This window comes from Gobius niger (genome assembly GCF_951799975.1).
Source record: "Gobius niger genome assembly, chromosome: 19".
NCBI classification, from domain to species: domain Eukaryota; kingdom Metazoa; phylum Chordata; class Actinopteri; order Gobiiformes; family Gobiidae; genus Gobius; species Gobius niger.
The window spans coordinates 29202816-29207965 of record NC_136870.1 but is presented as its reverse complement, the minus strand read 5'-3'; the positions used below and the strand labels follow the sequence as shown (position 1 = coordinate 29207965).

The 5150-nt window shown below is 50.7% G+C and overlaps 1 protein-coding gene across 1 annotated transcript in view; it reads left to right on the top strand.

Annotated features, from left to right (window-relative positions):
* The first annotated feature begins 1460 nt into the window (after positions 1-1460).
* The window catches only part of st6galnac (ST6 (alpha-N-acetyl-neuraminyl-2,3-beta-galactosyl-1,3)-N-acetylgalactosaminide alpha-2,6-sialyltransferase), a 45100-nt gene continuing 41410 nt past the window's right edge, over positions 1461-5150 (top strand). The window contains exon 1 of the mRNA XM_079577326.1: positions 1461-1613. The gene's annotated coding sequence lies outside the window, so the exon portion shown is untranslated. The remainder of the gene's footprint in view (positions 1614-5150) is intronic.

Sequence of the window (5150 nt, the reverse complement as noted above, 5' to 3'; positions counted from 1 at the left end):
GGCGGTGCCTGAGGTGGTCTGGGAGGGCGGTGCCTGAGGTGGTCTGGGAGGGCGGTGCCTGAGGTGGTCTGGGAGGGCGGTGCCTGAGGTGGTCTGGGAGGGCGGTGCCTGAGGTGGTCTGGGAGGGCGGTGCCTGAGGTGGTCTGGGAGGGCGGGGCCTGAGGTGGTCTGGGAGGGCGGGGCCCTGAGGTGGTCTGGGAGGGCGGGGCCTGAGGTGGTCTGGGAGGGCGGGGCCCTGAGGTGGTCTGGGAGGGCGGTGCCTGAGGTGGTCTGGGAGGGCGGGGCCTGAGGTGGTCTGGGAGGGCGGTGCCTGAGGTGGTCTGGGAGGGCGGTGCCTGAGGTGGTCTGGGAGGGCGGTGCCTGAGGTGGTCTGGGAGGGCGGGGCCTGAGGTGGTCTGGGAGGGCGGGGCCCTGAGGTGGTCTGGGAGGGCGGGGCCTGAGGTGGTCTGGGAGGGCGGGGCCCTGAGGTGGTCTGGGAGGGCGGTGCCTGAGGTGGTCTGGGAGGGCGGGGCCTGAGGTGGTCTGGGAGGGCGGGGCCCTGTCACCCATAGTTTTGAGCCGTGTCCTGGGCGTGACCAGACTGTTGGCCTGACCGGGTCCTGGTTGAGGGGTGTGGTGGGAGCAGTCGGTGAGGTCAGTGGGGGCCACACCGTGCAGACAGTGATGGGTGTGCAAGAGGACCTACTGTGGTAACCATATAGTACTGAAATACTACTGCAGTAACTCCACATACTGCAGTATCCAGAGGAGGTCAAAGTACTTTCAGATACTACTCTAGTCTTACTACAATAAGAGTCACTGTTGATCATTGTTTAGGGGAAAATACTGCAGTATTCAAAGTAGAAAGTACTGCAGTTTTCAAAGTAGAAAGTACAAATCCTTCATGGTCACATCGAACATGAAACAGGTTTTATTTTTATATTTAGTGATTTTATTCAAATAAAATAAATCAGTTTCTTTCATCTGTGGATCTGACGTGATTTAATAATAAAAACTTTAGAATCAAAACTTTCTGTCGTTTATTAAGCATCAGTTTATCACAAACATATTTTATTGTATCTGTTTTTTACAGAGCGACAGTAAACGCACCACGTGGTCTCTGGGGATGTGATTTATTATTATTTATTTTTCCATAAAAAGTTATTTCTTTTTTACGCCGCTTGTTGGTCACGTGGCTCCTCTAGCCCCGCCCTCTTTAGATTGGAGTAAAGCCGCTCCGGTCCGGCCGGGGGTTAAGAGGTTAAACATGAAGTGACTCCTGGTCCTCGTGCGTGACTCTCTGCGCCTGTCAGTCACCCTCAGGGGGCGTGTCGCATTCCCCTGCAGACCCCGCCCCCTCCTGCCCGCGCGTCTTCAGCGCGTCTCCGCCGCGTCTGCGCCGCGCCCGCGCCTCGCCCTCCTCCTCACGCGCCTCCTCTGACCTCAGCCCTCACTTTAACCAGAGCCCAGACCCGGCCCAGACCCGGCCCAGACCCGGCCCGGCCCGCGGACCTCACACCAGCCCCGGACCAGGACCTAAACCCGGGACTAAAGCAGGACTAACCCCGGACTAACCCAGAACCGACCGGAGCGGCGCGCGCGGCGCGAGCGGCATGAGCTGAGGCGGTTTAACGGTGAGACAAAGACCCGCGACTCTGTTTGTGCGGGTTTGGGACCGGCCCGAAGACTGGGCTCGGACTGGACTCGGACTGGACTCGGACTGGACTCGGACTGGACTCGGACTGGACTCGGACTGGACTCGGACTGGACTCGGACTGGGCTCGGACTGGACTCGGACTCTTTGGGGACGAAGAAACAAAAGAGAGAAGAAACAAAACATGAACAAGAGGAGAAACAAAACACGACACAAAGTCCTGAAACTGCGACAGGCTTCAGTGTGGGGGGGTTTCAGTGAGGGGGGGGTTAGTGAGGGAGGGGGGGTTTCAGTGTGGGGGGGGGGGGTTTAGAGACTTCAGGAAGTTCTGACACATTGACTTTTCAGGAACAAGAGCGAAGCTGAAGGAAAACACAGAGTCAGAAACAAGAGAGAAAAGAGAAAAGAAAAGAGCAGGAAATGAGGGTCTGAGGGACTAAACCAGGACTAAACCAGGACTAAACCAGGACTAAACCAGGACTAAACCTGGACTAAACCAGGACTAAACCAGGACTAAACCAGGACTAAACCAGGACTAAACCAGGACTAAACCTGGACTAAACCAGGACTAAACCAGGACTAAACCAGGACTAAACCTGGACTAAACCTGGACTAAACCAGGACTAAACCTGGACTAAACCAGGACTAAACCAGGACTAAACCAGGACTAAACCTGGACTAAACCAGGACTAAACCAGGACTAAACCAGGACTAAACCAGGACTAAACCAGGACTAAACCAGGACTAAACCTGGACTAAACCAGGACTAAACCTGGACTAAACCAGGACTAAACCAGGACTAAACCTGGACTAAACCAGGACTAAACCAGGACTAAACCAGGACTAAACCAGGTCTAAACCAGGACTAAACCTGGACTAAACCAGGACTAAACCAGGACTAAACCAGGACTAAACCAGGTCTAAACCAGGACTAAACCAGGGCTAAACCAGGACTAAACCAGGACTAAACCTGGACTAAACCAGGACTAAACCTGGACTAAACCAGGACTAAACCAGGACTAAACCTGGACTAAACCAGGACTAAACCAGGACTAAACCAGGACTAAACCAGGTCTAAACCAGGACTAAACCTGGACTAAACCAGGACTAAACCAGGACTAAACCAGGTCTAAACCAGGACTAAACCAGGACTAAACCAGGTCTAAACCGGGACTAAACCTGGACTAAACCAGGACTAAACCAGGACTAAACCAGGTCTAAACCGGGACTAAACCAGGACTAAACCAGGTCTAAACCGGGACTAAACCAGGACTAAACCAGGACTAAACCAGGACTAAACCGGGATTAAACCAGGACTAAACCAGGTCTAAACCAGGACTAAACCAGGTCTAAACCGGGATTAAACCAGGACTAAACCAGGTCTAAACCGGGATTAAACCAGGACTAAACCAGGTCTAAACCAGGACTAAACCAGGACTAAACCGGGATTAAACCAGGACTAAACCAGGACTAAACCAGGACTAAACCAGGACTAAACCAGGACTAAACCAGGACTAAACCAGGACTAAACCAGGACTAAACCTGGTCTAAACCAGGACTAAACCAGGACTAAACCAGGACTAAACCAGGACTAAACCAGGACTAAACCAGGACTAAACCAGGACTAAACCAGGACTAAACCAGGACTAAACCAGGACTAAACCTGGTCTAAACCAGGACTAAACCAGGACTAAACCAGGACTAAACCAGGACTAAACCAGGACTAAACCAGGACTAAACCAGGACTAAACCAGGTCTAAACCAGGACTAAACCAGGACTAAACCGGGACTAAACCAGGACTAAACCAGGACTAAACCAGGACTAAACCAGGGCTAATCCAGGACTAAACCAGGACTAAACCAGGACTAAACCAGGGCTAAACCAGGACTAAACCAGGACTAAACCAGGACTAAACCAGGACTAAACCAGGTCTAAACCAGGACTAAACCAGGACTAAACCAGGTCTAAACCAGGTCTAAACCAGGACTAAACCAGGACTAAACCAGGACTAAACCAGGTCTAAACCAGGTCTAAACCAGGACTAAACCAGGACTAAACCAGGACTAAACCAGGACTAAACCAGGACTAAACCAGGACTAAACCAGGTCTAAACCAGGACTAAACCAGGACTAAACCAGGACTAAACCAGGACTAAACCAGGACTAAACCAGGGCTAAACCAGGTCTAAACCAGGGCTAAACCAGGACTAAACCAGGTCTAAACCAGGACTAAACCAGGTCTAAACCAGGACTAAACCAGGACTAAACCAGGACTAAACCAGGGCTAAACCAGGTCTAAACCAGGGCTAAACCAGGTCTAAACCAGGACTAAACCAGGTCTAAACCAGGTCTAAACCAGGTCTAAACCAGGACTAAACCTGGTCTAAACCAGGACTAAACCAGGGCTAAACCAGGACTAAACCAGGACTAAACCAGGACTAAACCAGGACTAAACCAGGACTAAACCAGGACTAAACCAGGTCTAAACCAGGACTAAACCAGGACTAAACCAGGTCTAAACCAGGACTAAACCAGGACTAAACCAGGTCTAAACCAGGTCTAAACCAGGACTAAACCAGGACTAAACCAGGACTAAACCAGGTCTAAACCAGGTCTAAACCAGGACTAAACCAGGACTAAACCAGGACTAAACCAGGACTAAACCAGGACTAAACCAGGACTAAACCAGGTCTAAACCAGGACTAAACCAGGACTAAACCAGGACTAAACCAGGACTAAACCAGGACTAAACCAGGGCTAAACCAGGTCTAAACCAGGGCTAAACCAGGACTAAACCAGGGCTAAACCAGGTCTAAACCAGGACTAAACCAGGTCTAAACCAGGACTAAACCAGGTCTAAACCAGGACTAAACCAGGTCTAAACCAGGACTAAACCAGGACTAAACCAGGACTAAACCAGGACTAAACCAGGTCTAAACCAGGTCTAAACCAGGACTAAACCAGGACTAAACAAGGACTAAACCAGGACTAAACCAGGTCTAAACCAGGACTAAACCAGGACTAAACCAGGACTAAACCAGGACTAAACCAGGTCTAAACCAGGACTAAACCAGGACTAAACCAGGACTAAACCAGGACTAAACCAGGACTAAACCAGGACTAAACCAGGACTAAACCAGGACTAAACCAGGTCTAAACCAGGTCTAAACCAGGACTAAACCAGGTCTAAACCAGGACTAAACCAGGTCTAAACCAGGACTAAACCAGGACTAAACCAGGACTAAACCAGGACTAAACCAGGACTAAACCAGGACTAAACCAGGACTAAACCAGGACTAAACCAGGTCTAAACCAGGTCTAAACCAGGACTAAACCAGGTCTAAACCAGGACTAAACCAGGTCTAAACCAGGACTAAACCAGGACTAAACCAGGTCTAAACCAGGTCTAAACCAGGACTAAACCAGGACTAAACCAGGACTAAACCAGGACTAAACCAGGACTAAACCAGGTCTAAACCAGGACTAAACCAGGACTAAACCAGGACTAAACCAGGAC